Below are 22,628 nucleotides of genomic sequence, written 5' to 3'. Positions count from 1 at the left end.
AATAACCTAAACCAAATTTGGGAGGGTTTCAGGTTTCAAAAGAGTAATTTATAAAACCAATGGATGAATTTAAAGTCAGGTTATAAGCTTTTATTTACATAACATGGATAAGCGACAGGGTAAAGGGTACTTTACACGCTGCGATATCGGTACCGATATCGCTAGGGAGTGTACTCGCTCCCGTCGGTTGTGCGTCACGGGCAAATCGCTGCCAATGGCACACAACATCGCTAACACCCGTCCCACGGGCTTACCTTCCCTGCGACGTCGCTCAGGCCGACTAACCGCCTCCTTTCTAAGGGGGCGGTATGTGCGGCGTCACAGCGACGTGACACGGCAGCCGTCCAAAAGCAGAGGAGGGGTGGAGATGAGCAGCTGCAATATGCCGCCCACCTCCTTCCTTCCTCATTGCTGGTGGACGGAGGTAAGGAGATGTTCGTCACTCCTGCGGTGTCACACATAGTGATGTGGGATGCCGCAGGAACGAGGAACAACATCGCTAGTGCCCAAACAACGATATTTGGTGTTTGAACAACCTCTCCAAAACCAATGATTTTTACCACTTTTGCGATCGTTAAAGGTCGCTCGTACGTGTCACACGCTGCGATGTCGCTAACGACGCCGGATGTGCGTCACAAACACCGTGACTCTGACGATAAATCGTTAGCGATGTCGCAGCATGTAAAGTACCCTTAAGCCTAGTGTCATGCGACTGTCGAGCCACTGCGATCCTGCGATCGGAGCACAGCCATGGAGTACAGAGCGGGTTCTGCGGAGGAGAGGGAGGGACTAATCTCACCATCTCCTCCATTTTCAGCTGATGCGATTCTTGCACTGCACTTGCATTAGACCGATGTAATGCGACTGCAATGCGATGTTTCTTTTACACCATATAGACTTGAATGGGTGTGAGTGAAAACAAATCGTATTCCCCCAGCAGCATGCTGCGATTGTGTTCTCGGTCCGATTAGGGCTGAGAAAAAAAATCACTGATGGGAAAGGGCCCATAGAGTAACATGGGTCCGGGTGGAATGAGATTTTTTATCACATTCCACTCGCTCCGTTTTTCTCGCCATGTCTTCAGCCTATTTGTATTGATATGGAGTCAGTCACCCCCAAAATGAAAATTAAACTAGAAAAACAGATATTTAGGGGTCATAGTCCCTATAAAGATCATTTTAGTATCAATTTTATTTTTGTAATTAGTTTGAAGATGTTTTATATTCCATATGTAGATTAGGGGGCTTTGGTGCACCCTTGGTGTGGCCAAGAGCTTAGTACACCTTTACGCCCCACCTCAGTTTGCCTACTGAGCAGTTCCCTGACTCTGACAGCAAAGACTTGGCAACAAGGAGCAGTGCCCGAATCCTAACCATGCTGCTGCACATGCACACTGACTATGGAGAAGTACGCAGCAGGCGCACAGTACGGGGACAGTGATGATGATGCCTTAAAAGTACTGCGGAAGATATTGGCACTATTAAGCAAAGCATAAAAAATAAATAAATCCTGCTTCCGGTGTGAGCTCAGCAGATAAAATGCCCTCTCTGGGTATTGCTATTTCTATTGTCAATACTGCTTCACTTTTTATGTTTAGCAATACTGACATGTACTTTGTGCTCCATTGCTTTTTTTGCACAGTTGTGAAGGAACAGTGTCTTGAAAAAATACTCATACCCCATAATCTTTTTATGATGTGACACCAACAAACTTACATTTATTTAATTGGGATTGTATGTGATAGGCAACACTAAGTAGCAAATATTTGTGAATTGCAAAGGAAATCATACATGGTTTTCTAAATATTTTAAAAATGTTAAGCTGAAAATTGGGACATACATTTATATTATGCCCCCTGTAGTCTGTTACCCCCAAATATAATTCTGAGTCACAAATTGTCTCCATAAGTCACACATTTAGTAAACCTGTGTGTAATTTTTTTGCCCATTTTCACTCGCACCTATACAAGTCTATGGGTACAAGAGAAACATCGCACTGCACTCAGATGACACTGAAGTGCAGTGCGATAATCACATCAGCTGATAATGGAGATTAGTCCCTCCCTCTCAACTGCAGCTGTGATTCGCAGGATCACATCACAGTATAATGACACTCGGCTTAGGGTACCTTCACACTTTAGCGATGCAGCAGCGATCCGACCAGCGATCTGACCTGGTCAGGATCGCTGCTGCATCGCTACATGGTCGCTGGTGAGCTGTCAAACAGGCAGATCTCACCAGCGACCAGTTACCAGCCCCCAGCCAGCAGCGACGTGCAAGCGACGCTGCGCTTGCACGGAGCCGGCGTCTGGAAGCTGCGGACACTGGTAACTAAGGTAAACATCGGGTATGGTTACCCGATGTTTACCTTAGTTACCAGCTCACACCGCTTAACTTAGCGTGTGCAGGGAGCAGGAGCCGGCACTGGCAGCGTGAGAGCTGCGGAGGCTGGTAACGAAGGTAAATATCGGGTAACCACCTTGGTTACCCGATGTTTACCTTGGTTACAGCTAACCGCAGGCTGTCAGACGCCGGCTCCTGCTCCCTTCACATTCAGGATTGTTGCTCTCTCGCTGTCACACACAGCGATGTGTGCTTATCAGCGGGAGAGCAACAATAAAAAAACGAACCAGCACTGTGTGTAACGAGCAGCGATCTCACAGCAGGGGCCAGATCGCTGCTCAGTGTCACACGCAGCGAGATCGCTAATGAGGTCACAAAAAACGTGACTCAGCAGCGATCTCAGTAGCGATCTCGCTGTGTGTGAAGTACCCCTTACACTCGCAGAAGAGCAGGAGCCAGGGGTCATTAGCATAATGCATCCAATACTCTCGCATCAGATGCAAAATGCTTGTGGGACCTTAGCCTTAATCATATACTTCAAAAATCTGGCCTTTATGGAAGAGTGACAAGTAGAAAGCCATTTTTGAAAGCAAGGCAAAAGAAGTCCCTTTTGCAGTTTGCAAAAAGCCATGTAGGGGACGGAGCTAACATGTGAAAGAAGGTGCTCTGGTCAGATGAGACCAAAGTAGAACATTTTCGGCTAAATGGAAAACACTTTGAGTAGCAGAAAGCTAATACTGCACATCAACCTGAAAGTACCATTCCCATCATCAAACATGATGGTGACAGCATCGTGCTGTGGGGATGCTTTTCTTCAGCCGGAAAAGGGAAGCTGATCAGAGAGGATGGGAATATGGATGAAGCTAAATACAGAGCAATCCTGGAGGAAAACCTGTTAGAGACTGCAAAAAACTTGAGATTAAAGGGGTTGTCGATATCGCTGGTGAAAGCACCTGCCCCCGTCGTTTGTGCGTCACGGGCAAATCGCTGCCTGTGGCGCACAATATCGTTAGGAGCCATCACACGGACTTACCTGCCTAGCGACATCGCTGTTGCCGGCGGACCACCTCCTTTCTAAGGGGGTGGTTCGTGCGGCGTCACAGCGGCGTCACTAAGCTGCCGCCCAATAGAAGCGGAGGGGCGGAGATGAGCTGGACGTAACATCACGCCCACCTCCTTCCTTCCGCATTGCCGGCGGCCACAGGTAAGCTGTAGTTCGTCGTTCCCTCGGTGTCACACATAGCGATATGTGCTGCCTCGGGAACGACGAACAACCTGCATGCTCAACAATCAAAGATTTTTTAAGAAGGAACAAAGTGTCAACGATGGACGATTTGGTGAGTATTTTCCATCATTAACGGTCGTTCGTGCGTGTCACACGAAACAACGTCGCTAACAATGCCGGATGTGCGTCACGGAATCCGTGACCCCGGCGATATATTGTTAGATACGTCGCTGCGTGTGATGGGGCCTTAAGGCATATACTCACCTTCCAGTGGGACAGCAACCCTAAACATACTGCCAGAGGTAGAATGGAAAAGTTTATATTAAAGCCTATTCATGTATGTGAATGACCCAGTTAAAGTCCAGACCGAAATCACATTTAGAATCTGTATCCAATCTCACTGAGCTGGAGCTATTTTGCAAAGAAGAATGGTGAAACATTTCAGCTTCTAGATGTGCAAAGCTGAAAGAGATATACCCTAAAATACTTGCAGGAGTAATTTCAGCAAAACGTGGCACTACAAAGTATTGACTCATGGGGGGCTGAAAGTCAAAGCACTGTATTTTGTGCTCTATCATGGTATTTGGTTAGTTCCAGAGAGGGTATGTTTACCTCATTGAATTAGTTGTTTTATACTATTATGTGGTGCTGCTGGTCGGAATAACATTCTTCGGCATGGTACAGTTTTGCAGGTGCTGCTGGGAGTGATACAGGCACTGCAATAGCTTTTGGTAAGGTCTTGGCATAAACATGGATTGCCTGGCAAAGCACATATAGAAAATATTTGAGAAGCCCCACTGGTAAGTTTTGGAATTTTTACACCTTTCTTTCCCCTACTTCATGGGGAAAAGCACTCTATAATCTGACTATTCTATCAGTAAAGATTAAGAACCCTTTAATATACTGGCATCTAAATCATCTTTTCTCAACACTTCATTAATGTCTCCTGGTCCTTTGTAGAGTCCTTGGAAAGATGTCATGTGCCAATACTTTGTATCTGTATGAACAGTTATGGGCAAAAGATTTCAGAATGACACAAATTTTGGTTTTCACACAGTTTGCTGCTTCAGTGTTTTTAGACCTTTTAAACAGATGTTTCTATGGTTACTGTAAGGACAAATATAAGTATTTCATGAGTTTGTAATCTTTTATTGACAAATGCATCAAGTTTATGTAAAAACTCAATATTTACAGCGTTGACCCTTATTTTTCAAGACTTCTGCAATTCACCCTAGCATTCTGGATATCAGCTTATATCTGCTTAATCAGTGCATGGTAAATTATCATATTTTCTGTGGTTTTGTTTGTCCTTCACTTTTTGACAAGTGACAACGGCTCAATGGGACTGAAAGCTAGGCAGCCACTTAGTTATCACTAGTGATGACTCATCACTGCTCGAGTGCTTCTTCCCCGAATCAAGCAGGTCTGATGCTTTGACGGGCTACATTTGAGTAATCAGTATAAGGGGAAATTCAAGCATTTTTCCAGCAGCCCCCTAGGAGGGCTGGGGGGACAAGAAATAGGGCTCAAATTGATGGAAATAGGGCTCAAATGGAATGGTAACAGCATGGGAAGATGCCTGGATGCATCTCTGACTCCCATTTGCTGTTGGGAAGTAAATAAATAATTTAAAAAAATAACATGGGTTCCCCTCTTTTTTTGATAGCCAGCCAAGGTAAAGCAGACAGCTGTGGGCTGGTATTAGGCTGAGAAAGTACATGCTAATTTGGTCATTTCAAGCCTAAATGTACCAGTCCACAGCTGACCCAGAATTGGTGCATCACATTACATGCACCAATTCTGGCCCTTTGCCTCTGCTCTTCCCAATTGCCCTTGTGCGGTGGCAATCAGGGTAATATTTTGGAGGGTTGACGTCTGCTGTGAATTGTCAGCTGCAATCAAGCCCAGAGGTTAGTAATGAAGAGACGTCTATTAGATACCCCCTTACTATCCAAGTAAATGTAAAGTGAAAAAAACACACTCAGGAAAAAATAGTTTATTTGAATAAAGACTCCCCCACACTATCCACATTCACCAATTTGTTATCTTTAAAAAATCCAGAGAACAAGACTGCATAGGTCACTCCTGGTCAGCATCAGACCCGGAATTTCTCATGCGCGCTGACATCACTGAGTTAATGATGTCATTACATGTGAGAAATTCCGAGTCTGGCGCTGACCAAGAGTGACCTTTGGAGTGTCGTTCTCCGAACGAGACTCCAGAGGCTGGAGTACTGATTCTTGGGACATCCTAGGACCAGCACACCATGGATTACCTTCGTCGAATTTTTTTTTTAAATAATAGTTTGGTAAATGAGAGCAAGGGTGGTGGAGCCTTTATTCAAATAAACTATTTTTTTTTCTGTGTGTCCGTGTTTTTTTTACTTTACAATTACTGGGTTAATAATGGGTGTGTCTGATATACAGTTTGCCTCTTCATTACTATCCCCTAGGCCTGATGCCAGCTGACACTACACAGCTGACGTCAACCCCAAAAATATTACCTTGATTGTTAATGCATCAGGGCAATTGGAAAGAGCAGAGGCAAGCACCAGAACTGGCACATCTAATGTGATGCGATAATACTGGTGCGGCTGTGGGTTTATATTTTTAGGCTGGGAAGGGTTTTCCCAGCCTGATATCAGCTCACAGCTGTCTGCTTGGCTGTATATCAAAAATAGGGAAGATCCCATGTAGTTTTTTAAATTTATTTGTTTATTAAGTTAAATAAGGCTAAAAACATCATTTTTGCCATATGAAAGGCCCTAAAGGGAGCTAGTGTACAACACTGCCTATATGTCTGCTCTAATCTAAGCTCTCCCTCCTACATCAGCTCTCCCTAAACTGCTTTCAGAGGACAGTGTGCTGAGCATCGCACCCTGGATCTCATATAAGACCCGATGACCCAATGCAGCAGGCCAATAAGAGTAATTCCAGTTGCCAATATGGCTACGGCATTAACGTGTATGGTTGCAATAGCTGCATGTTGATTGGCTAACAGTCGCAAAACATGCAGAGCAAGGGCTCGAGATTTCACTTGAGCATCAGTGATACTCAATCGAGTAACAAGTGTGTCCCAGCAACCCGATGTTCAATCTAGTGTTGAGCAATGACAAGCAGGCTCACTTATCACTTATTATCACTTTTGCCTTGTGACATGGTCTCCATCATGCTTGAAAAAGCATTGATCATCAACTTTCTCCTGAATCGTTGATAAAAGTTATCCTTGGCAGATATATAGGTAGTTAGATTAGATAGGTTCTTTATTTATGCCGGTATTTTAGGCAAAAGGGTGTGAGTCCATTCCCTTGAATGAAAAGTATCCACCCAAATGAATGGTCACAAAATGGTTTACTGTTGCCAAAACACAGGATTCCTAATAGTACTCAATTTTTGTTCTCTGGACAATCATTCTTCCAGATGTCCCAAACAATCTGAAGTGGGAATCATCATAAAAAACAACTTTACCGATTTCTTTGCAGTCCAATTCCAGTAATTCCTACAGAATGTCAGTCTGTCACTGATGTTTGTCTGGGACATAACTGACTTCCTTCTGCCCTTCTTAACACCAGGCCATCCTCCAAAATCCTTTCTCTCACTATGCATGCAGATACATTGACACCTGCCTCCTGCCATTCCTGAACATATTCTGCATGGTATTTGACCGGATCCTGTAACTGAATGTGTTTTTAGGAGACAGTCCTTCTGCATGCTGGACTTTCTTGGGAGGCCTGAAGACTTCTTCGCGGCAACTGAACCACCTTTTGAAGTTCTTGATGATGTTATAAATGGTTGATTTAAGTGCAATGTTTCAAGCAGCAATGTCATTACCTTTGAAGCCATTTCCTTGGAATTGACTAATAATTAGTGGCAGAAAATAATGATTTCAAGCTCCAGTCTCCTTTTAAAGCTCTCATAATTCAATTAGCATGTCAGAGTGGTATCAGCTGCCTTGTCCTTGTTAACACTTTTTCCTGAGCTAAAGAAAAGATAAATGAAATGATGTAAGCATGTGATTTTGGTGCAGTGCTGAAATTCAGTTGAAATGTAATAAAGCTAATTTTTCTGGCATCTAATAAAATTGCAAACTTTCTGAAAACCAAACTTAGTGTCAGACTCAAAACTTTTAGCTACCACAGTTTATGAGAAAAAATATTTTCTTTTAACCAGAATATCTAAATCTTTCCTTTGTCTATTATGTTTGCTTTCAATCTAGAAATATAAATTATTTTGCTAATAACTCAGACTGCCTAAAATTAATAAAATAACTAATACTCTCAGTGATCCCCACAGCATTTGTTTTCAGGCTTCCCTACTCCTCACTGGCCTGAGCTTCCTGGTCTACTCAGATAATAATAGACAAAATTCTAGTGATAACTAAGCTTAGCTCCCTTAATGCCCATGGATGAATGTTGTCTGGGCCTGTCAATATGTAACGTGCTCAGGTGCATCTGCACTTCTTATAGTGTTTATTTTGGAAAGAAAATTGATTACTTTTACACTGAATTAATCTTTAGCATCTCAGTATTCCGCTGTTCCTCAACAATTATAATCTCATAGCGCTCTTTTAGAGGGCAAATATTACACAACATTGTTAATGAAATTACAGAAGTGCATTATTTTGTCAACTGGGTTCCTAATGTAAAACTGTAAAAGACATGGTGACAAAATAATTATTTATACATTTTCATCCTCCTAATAAGTGGAAATTCAAGCTTCCTTCTAAAGAAACTCTTCTAAATTAGGCTTAGTTGGCTCAGGAAATACATATGTGAACATTACCCTTTTATCCTTACAATGTTTTTCTAACTCCTCGTGGTTTTATTACTTGTACATATATCTGTCCTTGCTATTATGATAACAATCACAAAATGCAATATTTACAGGGAAATTCCATTTTTAAACATCAAGGAAATCCTTTTGAGAACAACTCTTCTCAGCAAACTGTATTATATACAGTGTCTCTGAATAAATGTTACTTTCCTATCCACATTAATCCTGGGGTAATTTCTAAAGAGAAAGGGATGAGAAGGGGATATTTTGATTCAATGTAATTAATGTATGATAGGGAAAATTAAATAAAAAATCTTAATTGAATAAAACCTGTCATTTTATCCATGCTGCCCTCTTTGCATGTGGTATCTTGTATACTATGTGTACAATTATTTGGCAAGTGATTATGTTGACCATATCATCATTTTTCTGCAGATTTTCCACTCCAAGCTACATAAACCTGGATGAAGCAGATCAGGTGATGTGTATTTGTGCAGTGAGGGAGGATGTGGTCTAAAGGTGGTGTCACACATAGCGACGTAGCAGCGATCACGACCAGCGATCTGACCTTATCAGGATCGCTGCTGCGTCGTTACATGGTCGCTGGTGAGCTGTCAAACAGGCAGATCTCACCAGCGACCAGTGACCAGCCCCCAGCCAGCAGCGACGCGTGGAAGTGTAACTAGGTAAATATCGGGTAACCAAGGAAAGCACTTCTCTTGGTTACCCGATATTTACCTTGGTTACTAGTGTCCGCCACTCTCACGCTCCCAGTGCTGGCTCCCAGCTACGTGTGCAGGGAGCAGGGAGCCAGCACTGGCAGCGTGAGAGCACACAGCTTAGCGCTGGCTCCCTGCACTCCTAGTGTTACGGGGGCTGTCGGATAATAAGGGAATGGAAGGCTATCCGACAGTCAGGGTCGACCGTGCAGAGCTCTGCTGCAGAGTATGGCAGAGGATAGGGGAAACCTTTACCACCAAAGCGGTACTGACACTGTTGCGTCACAGTGTCACCAAGACCAATTGTGGCGTATACTGTTTAAGTCACAGCGACTACCTTATTAGAATAACATAGGAGTGGAAATGCAAAAGAGTGAGGAATACAAAATAAAAGTGCATAGAAGTCTCACAGTCTGTGAGCGTGAAAGCACCTGTCTCAGTTAACAGTCACAGAGACTAGGTGTAGTGTGGCAATATGGCACCTACCTATGTCCGCTCCACTTGTGGTGCAAGGATACGGACAGCAGCAAGGCTGCTAGCTTGAAACTCCTGCCTATGACCGCTCCCCTAGTGTGCAAGGATACGGACTGCTGCAGGAGGCAGCGTAGTGAAGCGTTACCCTAGAAGGCAACGACCAACTAACCTACCTATGTCCGCTCCACTAAGGTGCGAGGACATGGACAACAGTACGGCTGAAAGGTACAGGAGCGCTACCCTACCGATAGCGCTCACCTCAAAGTAGAACCACAAGGCCCAGTCAGACCATGTGCAGCAAGCACCTGCCTATGTCCGCTCCACTAAGGTGCGAGGATACGGACCACAGCATAAGCTGCAAGGTACAAGAGCGTTACCCTACCGATAACGCTCACCTAGATAGAATAGGTGCCGCAAGGGACATGCACAGAGCGTCTACCCCTATGTAGGAACCAAGAGGACTGAGCGCCGGGCGGCGTGCATCAGGGTCTTATATAGACTCTGTGCCTCATCCAAGATGGAGGACACCAGAGCCAATCCGCTGCCAGAATTACAGCAATGATGTCACGCTGGCCTATCACCGAGCAAAGCGTCACAAGCACATGACCTGCGACCAATCGGCATAGAAGGTGTCAGAGACATGTGACCACGTGTCACAAGCACATGACCAGCGGCCAATCAGCTTAGAAGGTGTCAGAGACATGTGACCTCGTGTCAGCGATGATGTCACCCGCACATGTGCAATGGCTCCAAGATAGGACTTAGTCTCCAGCGCTTGCACATGTGCAGTAGCAAGAAATCCGAACATAGTCTCCAGTGCTCGCACATGTGCAGTAGCAAGAAATCCGAACATAGTCTCCAGTGCCACAGCAACCGTAACACCTAGCCAGAGTACACATCGGGTTAATTACCCGATGTGTACTCCAGCTACGTGTGCAGGGAGCAGGGAGCCGGCACTGGCAGCGTGAGAGCGGCGGACGCTAGTAACTAAGGTAAATATCGGGTAACCAAGGAAAGGGCTTCTTGGTTACCCGATGTTTACCGTGGTTACAGCTTACCGCAGGCTGCCAGACGCCGGCTCCCTGCTCCCTGCTCGCTTCAGTTCATCGCACTCTCGCAGTCACACACAGCGATGTGTGCTTCACAGCGGGAGAGCAACGTCCAAAAAATGAAGCAGGACATTCAGCAACGACCGGCGACCTCACAGCAGGGGCCAGGTCGTTGCTGGATGTCACACACAGCGACGGCGACGGGACGTCGCTGCTACGTCACAGAAAATGGTGACTTAGCAGCAACGTCGTTGTCGTCGTCGCTATGTGTGACACCACCTTAAGGATATCAACACTCTTTATCAAGGTATGCAAAATGATTAGATAGCTTATTGTCCTCAGGCAAAATGGACCAAAAAAAGTGATACAATTAGATCTGAAAAGTCAAAAAATGGTAGAAGTTTTACATAGGCATGCATAACTGTAGGAATGTTTCAAATATTGGGGCGTGATCACAGAACCATGAAAAGTTTTTTTCCAAATAGTGAACATGGTAAAAAAAAAATGTGTTGAGGGAAAAAAGACACACATTAACTGCTAAAGATTTGAGAAGAATCAAAGATGAACCGACAAGGGACCCTTTATACTCCAGTGCTGTCATATTCCAGAACTGCAACTTCCCTGGAGTGCCAAGAACTACAAGATGTTCAGTACTTAGAGACATAGCCAAGGTAAGGAAGGCTGACACCCGACCACCACCGAAGAAGACACTAAAGTAGAAACATCAAGAAATATCTGAAGACAGATTTTATGGACTGATGAGATGAAAATAATTCTTTATGGACCAGATGGATGGGCCTGTGGTTGGATCAATAATAGATGTCCAGTTTAACTCAGACACTAGCAGGATGAAGGTGGGGTAGTGCTATGAGCTGGAATTATTAAATATGAGCTAGTTGGATCTCCATAAATATGGACTCAAAGTCAACTCCTAAACTTACTGCCAGTTTATAGAATATACTTTCTTCATGCAATGATACATGAAACACTCTACATCATTCAAGAAAAGTATGATGTTTATACAGGACAATGCTCTATTGCATGCATTGAAGTCCCTACTGCTTGGCTGCCATTAAAAGCCTTAAAGATTAGGGAATAATGAATTGACCCTCCTCTCATCTGACTGAAACGCTATTGAGAATTTCTGGGCCCTTCTTAAATGGAAGATTTACGGTGAAAAATGTATACCTCTCTGAACTGCATCTGGGAGGCTGTGGTTGGTGCTGACCAAAAAGATGTCAACAGATTAAGAAAAAGTTGTTGGATCGAACGCTTATAACTGTTGTTGAAAAGAAGCATGGTAATATTTTTTTGTATATTTTGACTTGTTTGGTTATTATTCTCACTTATTGAGATGGGAAAATTTACGTTTTTCATTTAGTTGCCTAATAATTTTGCACAATCTTAGTTGTCTAATAATTTTGCATATATATTGTCTTAAAGGGAATCTGTCACCAGCTTTTTCTAACCCATCTGAGAGCAGCATAATGTAGAGATAGAGACCCCGATTCCAGCGAGTTATCACTTGCTGAGCTGTTTGCTGTCAATTTGATAAATTCCCTATTTTTTCTGCTTTAGATCTTGCAGTTATTTGAATGTGGAGCTCTATAACCTTGCCCACAGCCCTAATTGGAGGTTTCTGCACATATACAGTGTACACAGAAATCTGACAATCAGTGGTGGGGTGAAGTTATATTGAGCTCATAAATATGATTGACTACCTGGCAGCAAGCCAACCAGTCCTCTAATGATAAAATCACTGTGTAATCAGCAGGGAATTTTCAAAACTACTGCAAGCAGTCCAGTAAGTGACATATTGCTGGAATCAAGATATCTGCCTCTAAGGGTGGCTTTACATGCTGCGATATCCGGCCCGATATCGCTAGCATGCGACCCACCCCCATCGTTTGTGCGAAACGGGCATATCGCTGCCCGCCGCGCACAAAATCTGGCACCCCCGTCACATATACTTACCTGCATAGCGACGTCGCTGTGACCGGCGTACCGCCTCCTTTCTAAGGGGGCGGTCCGTTCGGCGTCACAGCGACGTCACTAAGCGGCCGCCCAATGAAAGCGGAGGGGCGGAGATGAGCGGGACGTAACATCCCGTCCACCTCCTTCCTTCCGCATTGTGGCCGGAGGCAGGTGAGGAGATGTTCCTCGTTCCTGCAGCGTCACATGTAGCGATGTGCACTGCCGCAGGAACGAGGAACAACTTCGCCCCTGCGACAGCAGCGATAACTGGCAGCAGACCCCCATGTCAACGAGGAGCGATTTTGGACGTTTTTGCAACGATCCAAAATTGCTCCTAGGGGTCACACGCTACGACATCGCTACAGCGGCCGGATGTGCGTCACAAAATCCGTGACCCCAACGAGATCGCTGTAGCGAAATCGTAGCGTGTAAAGCCTGCTTAAATTATGCTACTCTCAGATTAGGTGTCAAAAACCTGCTGACAGATTCCCTTTAAGAAAGACAAAATCTCACATTTAAATTCTTAAACATTCAGGTATTAGGTTTCTTTTGAATTGACCGACAAAACTACAATTGTTCAGTAACAAAATGAATCATCAAAAGTACAAATTACGAGTTGCCTACTAATCGTGCAAAGAGCATAGATCCATAAATGATGAGCAGATCTTTCACAACACTTGAAATTAATGGATCACAAGTTAAAGTATGAACATACTCAAAGTAATTTTGACATGTTGCAAAACGTTTGCATAATTCAGATTTGCAAAAATGTTGCAACTTTTAATATTTCCACGCCAGTCCTGGTCAGCTCTGCTGACATTATGAAAAATGGGCAGAAGGCGGGCAACAAATCCAACGTAATTTACACCACTAAAATAGAGTAAATTACAATAGAAATGTACTCCAAGCAGCGACTCGAGAACATTTCTTGCAGTGGGGCCAGAAGTGTATTATGGCTGAAAGATGCACCAGTCATTAGGAAGTGCACTACTCCTAGCTAGAGATGAGCGAACCCGTGGAAGTTCCGTTCATTGGGTTTAGCTGGACTGTAGATAAAGTTCAGTTTGGGATTCAGACTTGGCCTGAACCCCAATTGAAGTCTCTAATTGGGCAGTTCAGTTCTCTAGTCACATGTAGTCAGCCATAAACAGATCAGTTCTGAGACGGGTGTGCAGGGATTTTCCATTTTTTTTTTGTTTGGTGCACACTACATCCAGTCATGCTGTTGTTACCCCAAGTGCGAACCGTTCAAACACTGCAAGTGGCTCACACTCTGCTGAGCACCGAACGTACCTGAGCACAGAGATGCTCGACAGAGTGGTTTGCATACATAAAGCACCCGAACTCCGAAGCCGAACTGTTTTTTGGTAAAATCTGTATTTGGTAGGGACACAGAACACCGAACCTTAGGTTCGCGTATCTCTACTCTTAGAAACTCTTCATTAAGACTCACATGTAAAACACCAGCATTGGTTAATCAGAGCCTTAGTCTGTAGTGCAGTATCGCTGAAAGACTGACAGCCGTTTGTACATGATGCTGGATTTTAATCAAGCAATAACCAGTTATACAAAATCTTTTCTGATAAAACAATCTATTAATCTGCTCAGCTCCTCCAGATATGCTGTCTACTAATATGACAGCATGAAAAAAGGGACAGATCTAGTAATTTGCAAAATCACTTGTCATATTCTCTTACCACTCATTTAGTTGCTCTTCAAAGATGCAGTCAGCAATAGATTGATCAAGGAAATCAATGTACAGCCTGTGACACGGGCTGGTTGTAACAAGCTATAACCTCAGCTCTTTAATTCTGTTTTTTAAGCAACATGTTTGAGATGACAAGCTGCGCCAGCGATCTGGTGCACTGCCAGAGAGCGGAGAAGGGAAAGCTGCTGGGAGATATTGAAGCTGCGTCCTTGCCCAGATCAGCTAGCCACAGTGATTCTATTTAAAGCTCTGAAAAGCCTTTATAAATCTGGCTCCTTGTACGTCTTTACTTACAGATTTCTTCTAATGGGGAGAATTATTTTGTTTTGATTTTTTATTTTATGAGATCTAAATATTTCTATTTATGAAAACAAAACCATCAGAAAAAAAGCTAAGAATGCATCACACGGAAATATTGTATCACAATGCCTCTAAACAATACAAGCAGGCATAATGTCATCAACCTCTTCAGACTCGTGAGATTTCCTACACTATGGCCGTTCTTCGGTCCAATGAGATGTTTGATCTCTTTAGTCATATTTAACCCATTGTCTGACTAACTGTCCATTTCGAAACCACCTTCTTTCCAATTTTCATTATACATATTAAACATGATACCCAATTTCTCTCTCCTATACTTGCACTCTATAAATTCATATTGACACAGCCATATTAGTGATCAGTTTTCTGTCCAAAGCTAGAACCCAGTCCTAGCAGACAGATGGATGGAAGTCTTTGATTTAGAAAAGGATTTCTGTCTCCCTTCTACAGGGTCTTGTTTTTTCCCCTCAAATGTGCAGCCTGGAGGGTGGTCTACATATACAGCTCTGTAAACGTCTCCTAGGTTAGTTTTCCACATATTCGTGTTAGCTGAAGAGTTAGAATTGCATCGTAGATGCGTGTAATAATAACTGAATACCTAAAACTGTGTTTACGCATAAAAATATTGAACATTCACTATGTATAGCTGTTTTTTTAAGACGTTTGAGGAGTTCTCAAAACCACTTCACATCTTGAGGTTGGAAACAGTCCTAAATTGTGACCAATAGGTATACTGGATGTATTGTACTTGCCCTCGTAAGCATCTGTTTTAAAGGAAGTTCAGATTCCATTCTTTATGAACAGTTTAGGCCCCTACTGACTACTATCCCCTCTATAGTTGTCCACCATGTCACACAGCCCCTCCCTTGTGTTCCTCCTTCTCCACAGGGTAGCCACTCCTTCCTTTACAGCCCAGCTCTTTCACTTCATTACCGACTCTCTGTCTACTCTGCAGTCTTCTGTCTTCCTCTCTCGACCACCCAAACACCTCCTTAACAAGCAGAATATTCACTTTCAAGCTATTTCCTGAGCACAGCACTGAAGTCTATGAGAAAATCAGGAAATTTTCCAGTAAAGTGGAAAGACTGCTCTTCACCCTTTTAGACAAAGAAATCTTCCTGCTCTTCCTTGCATTGCAATCTCTCAGACCTTGCCTTGTTTGCAGTTTCCCCAGCTATCATGTTCTTCTGCCATTCAGGTCGTCATCCTTTCCAGCCCTGTGTGTAATGGAAACTGCTGAAGACCAGAAATATGTGGCCCCACCTCTCTCTGACACAGTATCAGGAGATCAGGAAACAGAAGGGGATAGACCAGCTTGCTTCATACGTATGGTGCCTGCTCCTAGGAAGTAATTGAAGAGGAGGGAAAATTATGCATTTTGTCTATGCCATCAGCAATAAATTGGAATCCATTAATGATGAAGTTGAAACTTTGGGTTGCTGAAACTACAATGGTTCTTCCCACTTTGGAAAGAAAATGGCAAAATAAAACAATAATGAGTATGTTTCTACAAAGACTGAAAATATTGGAAGCACAAACTTGCAGGCTACTTGGCCTTAAGACGTGTGAATGGAATACTGCTGACAGAACAAGGAAGAAAGAGCAGAACAGCATTTGGTTCGGGAGGGTTTTTGTGCCCAGCCTGCATTACTCTGCTGCTGTATGAGCTTAGGATAAGGAAATTCTGCAGCCTTGCCTTCTTTATGTAACCGGATTTAATGAGAAAAGAAATTGGCACGCCAGATCCTGCAAAGTGAAAACATGACACATGGAACCAATGGGCCCATTTCAAGCAAGAGTTCTCCTAAAAGCACATAATCCATTTGCTGGTTTCATTGGGACAGGTACTACGATATAGAAAAACATCTTCAAAAATAACCATTTCTTAACCCTAAAAGCTTCTTTGGCGTGTTATAATGTAATGTTCGTTACTTGGCAGAAGGCCTGTGAAGGATCTTCATCTTGCTGTAATACTGTTTTCTAGTTTAGCATGTGAAGTGTTTATGGCCTGGCTAGACAGAAAGTATAACTTTTTTCAAGTAATCGCTATTGGTAAGCATGCTCGACACAATTGATTCCAAGGGTCATGGGGTGGCCTACCTGGATATCTCACAGGCCAGTTGCAGTAGACTTGTAATATGTAAGATTTCCATTGTGCTCTAAGAGGTGTTGGGACACTAGTTTGGTTCCCTACATAGTAAGTACCTTCTTATACGTGTAGATGCATGGAGGATATCTTCAATGTGGATCCAGTTGGCTGCTGTTTCCTTTTTTATTTGTATTTGGTCTAGTCACTCCTGGCATCTTTGGCTTTTGAAGTATTGGGCAGTGGAATCTGTAGGCCTAGTGAGTTAGGCAGAGATAAGACATGTGAGTTTCAAACGGTAACCACTTTCAAACCGTGAGGTCCTGATTCATAAAATATTTACACCAGTAAACCAAATCTTTGAAAAGTAAAAAAAAATTGTGCAATTTGGAGTTGCGCATTTTTTTGTGTTACTCCCAGCTCCACCAAAAGGGACAGAGCTGGAGAACGTCCGTGGTGTGATGTGGGCAGGATGCCACAGCTCATCTGATTCAAGAAAACTTATGCCAGAAAACTTCAGTGACTGGAGTAAGATTTCTAGCGTGGAACATGGAGTTGTACACTACTTCTCAGGCGCTCCTGTTTCATAAAGAAGCATGTGCCTCTTCATGAATCATTGGCGTTTGACTCCCAACAGACCCCTCATCAAGACCAGTGTTAAAATCGTCAGTCTTAATGAATCAAGGCCTACGTTTTTTCATCCATCTTAAATGGTAATATACATGGGAAGTGCTCTGTAAAAACTTGACTTTATTTTTCTGTTTGTCATTGCACTTTTACAAAACTTGATTGGAAGCTTTTTTTGGATCATTATAGAGATTATGTTTTAATTGCTTTCCTAGAAGATATTTTCAGATCTAGAAAATGTACAATTTAACCACAAGCATATTGGATTGTACCCTATGTAGTGTCATATAGTAATATTTTGTAGAAAACTGGAATGGACAATAAGTGGAACAGATGCCCACAGCAATTAAAATAATTCAGGTTTCCATTTTTCTACTGCAAATTAGAAAAAAAAATCTTATTAGTTACAGTTTTGACCAATGGCAGTTTTCTTGCAGCTTATTATGGATCCATACAACACAGATCCATAATATTGGATGTGCATGGGCCCTAAACCTGTCGGTTCAGTGGATTTTAGTGTTCAAAGCTTTACCAGTTTGTCAGTAAAGCTTTCATTTTTTTCCCAATAGAAACAATACTAATAAAAATAATAAATAACCTCAAATGGAAAATATACGGTAAACTGAAAAATTACATATTTAAAAAAACATATTGAAAATAATTTATGCTTGTGTTTATTTTTTATGGAAGAATCCTAAAATAAAAATACAAACAAATCTTGAAAGGGTTTAGTTGTCACACTGGCAAGTAAATCAGAATCCACGGGCTGACAGTTCCTGTTTTCTGCAGTTCACTTGTCAGTTTTGCAGTGTACACTGATTTTTTTCTTGTCTGATATTTGTTCACCGACTCATAGACTTCCATTGGCGAGTTTAATCCAAGACTCAATCAAAATTGGACATGATTTTGAGGTGACCACTCAGTCCACAAAAATACATGAAAAAAAGTAGAAAAACTCGAGCACTCAATGAGGGGGGAGAGAGGTATTTGGATGCAAGTGTTTTTATTTACAATCAACAAACTGCAGACAGTGAACCCTGACATATAGCAACAACCAAACGTTTCGGCTTTTAGACCTTTCTCAAGGTAGTTACTCATAACAAAGATGCTAAGAAATACGGGTCACAAGGACAGCCGTCAGGGTAGAGAGAACATGCAGGGCATCAAATTCAGCAGTATGCGGTATCAAGGTGGTGGTGGTGTGGTGAACACAGACAGAAGCGAGGAGGAAGAGGAGAGGACGCCTGCTTGGAGACCATGGAATGTTGGAGCAGCGGTGGCAGTGGAGACAGCAGCGTCTCCACTGCCACCGCTGCTCCAGCATTCCATGGTCTCCAAGCAGGCGTCCTCTCCTCTTCCTCCTCGCTTCTGTCTCTGATCACCACACCACCACCACCTTGATACCGCATACTGCTGAATGTGATGCCCTGCATGTTCTCTCTACCCTGACGGCTGTCCTTGTGACCCGTATTTCTTAGCATCTTTGTTATGAGCAACTACCTTGAGAAAGGTCTAAAAGCTGAAATGTTGGTTGTTGCTATGTGTCAGGGTTTACTGTCTGCAGTTTGTCGATTGTAAATAAAAACACTTGCATCCAAAAACCTCTCTCCCTCCTCATTGAGTGCTCGGGTTTTTCAACGTTTTGACTATTACATTACCCGCAAGCACCTAGACTAGTAGCAGTTGCAGTCAGAATTTCTCCTTTGTCACAAAAATACATGGACATGTGAGCAGCTCCATAGATTTGATAGTTTTCCCTGATAGGACCTGTACCTATTGCTAGAATTCGTATGAGAAAAAATTATGTCTGAGTGAGGCGCATAGGCTCATTTCAGACGTCTGTTTTTTCATGTACGAGAAAAAATGACCAAGTTTCATCAGTGATTTTCATCAGTGCTTCATCACATTTTCATTCATTTTTTTCACTGATGAGAAAGTCTCTCCATCTTTCGCTATATTCACAGTCGGTCAAAAATGGACTGCACACAAATGGCATTCGAACGCTGTTGGATTTTTTAGTTTTTGAACCAACGCTTAGATCAATATCGGACATGTCTGTAATTTTGATCAGACCAATCGGTCCAAAGAAAAGATGGACATGTGAACAGCCACATCAACTATTATAGGTACGATTTCGATCTGTTAAAAAAACGAATAACACCCGTAAGTGAAAAACTAAAGTGTGAATGAGGGCTTAGTATTGCTCTAATGATGATTCTTTAACAATTAATCAATATGTTGTGGCTGCTCAGAAACTCATACACTTTACAGTATGGAGAAGGGGATGGATGGGGGAAAGTGGAAAAAAAGGGGAACAGTATAGAGATGTGGTAGTGTGGGGGGATAGTCTAAAAACTAAGAATGGTATGAAGAGAGGGCAGCAAGGGGGTAGGCAGTGTGGAGATAAGTAAATCATGAGGTGGTGACAGTGTGGAGTTCATAGTTCATAATGAAGGACAGAGTGGTGGGTATTATTCATAAGGGGGACAGTGTGGTAAATAAAATTCATAAGGCAGGAGTGTGTTGAATATAGATGAAAAGTGGGGCAGTGTGGTTGTTGTAATTCTTAAGGGAAAATAGTGTTGCATTCATAGTACATAAGAAGCGATAGTATGGCAGTCAAAGTATAAAGACTGGATGATGTGGAGGCAATATTTTAAAAGACAGGACAAGGTGAAGAGCTTGAATTCTAATAATATAAGGAGGACATTGTGGGGATTATTTATTGTTCAAGAAACACAGTCAGGGGCAATTATTTATACAGGTGCACAGCACGAGTGAGTATTCCAATTCATGGGCATAATAATATCACTGATCATGAGGATGGTCCTAGTGATGTACTTATATGCTGATGGCGGCTCTGGTGTTGTATGTATAAATTGTTGCTGGTTCTGGTCCTGTACTAATGTAATAATAGTTCTAGTGATGTATTCATGTACTGATGGTGGTTCTGATCCTGTATCAATGTACTTATATACTGACACTAATGGTGGTTCTGGTAATGTATTCATGTAATGATGGTGGTTCTAGTGACTTATTTATGTAGTGTTCGTGTTTCTGGTGCTATATTAATGTAAGGATGATGTTTCTGGTGATGTATTCATGTACTAATGGTGGTTCTGATGATGTAGTCAAGGAATGATGGTGGTTCTGGTGACTTACTCGTGTACTGATGGTGTTTCTGGTGCTGTACTAATGTACTGATGGTAGCTCTGGTACTGTATGCATGTTCTAATGATGGTTCTGGTGATATATTCATGTATGCTGGCCTTGGTCCTTTAACAAGTTAAGGATGGCACCTACATTACTAGACTTGACAATAAATCATGATAGTGTCATTGTGCTTTACATTGCACACAAGGATAATACAATAGTGAAAATACAGCTGTCTGAAAAAGGCTATATATGTCAGCTAAGCAAATGTTTGATTAAAGCCCCCATACACTTTAGATAGCTGTCGGATGAAATAGTTCCGCCGACCATTTGAGTGAAAGTTATCATGTTTAACTTTCCGATACATAGAAGCACTCAATCTGACAAAAAACATATCTGCCACTGGCTTATGTCTTAGAGAACAAAAGAATATGAAGTACAAAATCAGACCAAGGACAATGTCCAAGGACACATATTGAGTTGAAATGCATTGCTGCTCAGAGACCCTTCAGGTCCCTGCACTGCAATACATGCCGCCGATCAACCAGAGGCCAGTAGCTGATGTTGGCATGCCCATGACTGAGGGTGCATGGCAGTGGTGTGACGCATTTCCAAATCATATAAGTCAGAGGACCGGGATGGTGACATATATACCAGAAAGGGGGACATATATACCAGGATGTGGCCAAGGATGTGAGATATATATACACCAGGTTGAGGGACATATTTACCAGGAAGAAGCCCAGGATAGGGGACATTAGTACTGGATGGGGGACATTACATTATGAATGGAGAGGGGGCAATAGTTATGTTCTTATGCAAGAACCCTACAAGTGTCCATATGTCTGAGCCTGGGGGCCCAGGGCAGTGACATCATGCGTTGCCGTAGTACGTAGGCTAAACTTAGCTGCCAGCCATTGCATCGGTTACAAAAGAAGACGTTGCAGGAAATGGGACCCGGGGAAGGTGTGTATAATGTTTTGGAATTTTTTTTAAGTGTTAGATGCTGAACAGGGACTTTATATACCAGGAAGAGCACAGGATAAGGACATACATACCAGGAAGAGGCCTGGGATAAGGACATATATGCTAGGATGGGGGACATACATACCAGAATGGGGAACATATAGGATAGGATAGGATAGGACACATATCTACCAGGAAGTGGCCCAGGGTGAGGACATATATCAGCATGAGAAACAGATATATCAGGATGGGAGACATATTTACCAGTAATGGGCCCAGATGGGGACATATTTAGCAGGAAGGGGGAAGGGCGATAGATATACCAGGATGGGGGACATACTGTATATACCAGGAAGGGGAACATGTTTACCTGGATGGAGACATATATACCAGAATGGGGGAAATACATACCAGAATGTAAGACATAATTATCATGAAGGGGACCAGAATAGTGCCATATATACCAGAATGTGGTAAACTTATACAATGATGGTGTCATGCTTTCACTAGGGGGTGCACGGACTTAGTGGAGATTGATCTCCAAAGTGCAGTAATACAAAAGCCCACCAGAGGTCGCTAGCAAAAAAGTAAGAGTAGTATGACAAACCAAAGTCAAACCGGGATGTCACGCCAATACAGGGGAGTGAGCAACCTGTAGTCAAATGGAAGCAAGGGAGTCAGAAGTCGAGAAGTCACGTAAAGAGATGAGGAGGAGCAAAGATGTTACCGAGGTCAGAGGCCAGGAGAGCACGTAAGTACAAAGGTAGGAGTGGAGGCAGAGACACGGGACAGAACCAGGGTCAGGTAGACAGGGCAGACAGACAGTACGGGGGGGAACGGAGGTCAGTGAGAGAAAATCTGGGTAGCGGGACAGATCAGAGGAAACTCACAGAAACCAGTGCGGAAGCTGCAGAGCAGGAACTATTACTGGTGGCGTACCGGAGGAGTCCACACCATAATAAAGCGGCGAGAGTCCCAAAATGAGGCATGACCGAACAGACGCCTCCCACCTGACTTAGGACTGTCAGAGCAAAGCAATAGTCATGACAGATGGGGGACATATTTACTAGGATAGAGGACATATTTACCAGGATTGGGGACATATATACCAGGATGGAGACACATATAGCGAATGGTGGAAATGTATACCAGAATGGAGGACATAAGTACCAGGAAGGGAACCAGGATAGTAACATATATACCAGAATGGAG

At 42.9% G+C, this 22,628-nt stretch overlaps 1 protein-coding gene across 2 annotated transcripts in view; it reads right to left on the bottom strand.

The window, feature by feature from the left end:
* CGA (glycoprotein hormones, alpha polypeptide) overlaps positions 1–15,823 on the bottom strand; it is a 56,165-nt gene extending 40,342 nt beyond the window's left edge. The window contains exon 1 of one of the 2 annotated variants that reach the window (XM_075340152.1): positions 15,739–15,823. The gene's annotated coding sequence lies outside the window, so the exon portion shown is untranslated. Of the gene's footprint in view, positions 1–14,252; positions 14,356–15,738 lie in introns of those variants that run through there. The other variant, XM_075340153.1, reaches the window with a different exon arrangement.
* Between the last annotated feature and the right edge of the window lie 6,805 nt (positions 15,824–22,628).

Source organism: Anomaloglossus baeobatrachus, chromosome 3 (genome assembly GCF_048569485.1).
Source record: "Anomaloglossus baeobatrachus isolate aAnoBae1 chromosome 3, aAnoBae1.hap1, whole genome shotgun sequence".
Classification (NCBI taxonomy): Eukaryota; Metazoa; Chordata; class Amphibia; order Anura; family Aromobatidae; genus Anomaloglossus; species Anomaloglossus baeobatrachus.
This window is presented reverse-complemented; position numbering and strand designations above follow the sequence as displayed.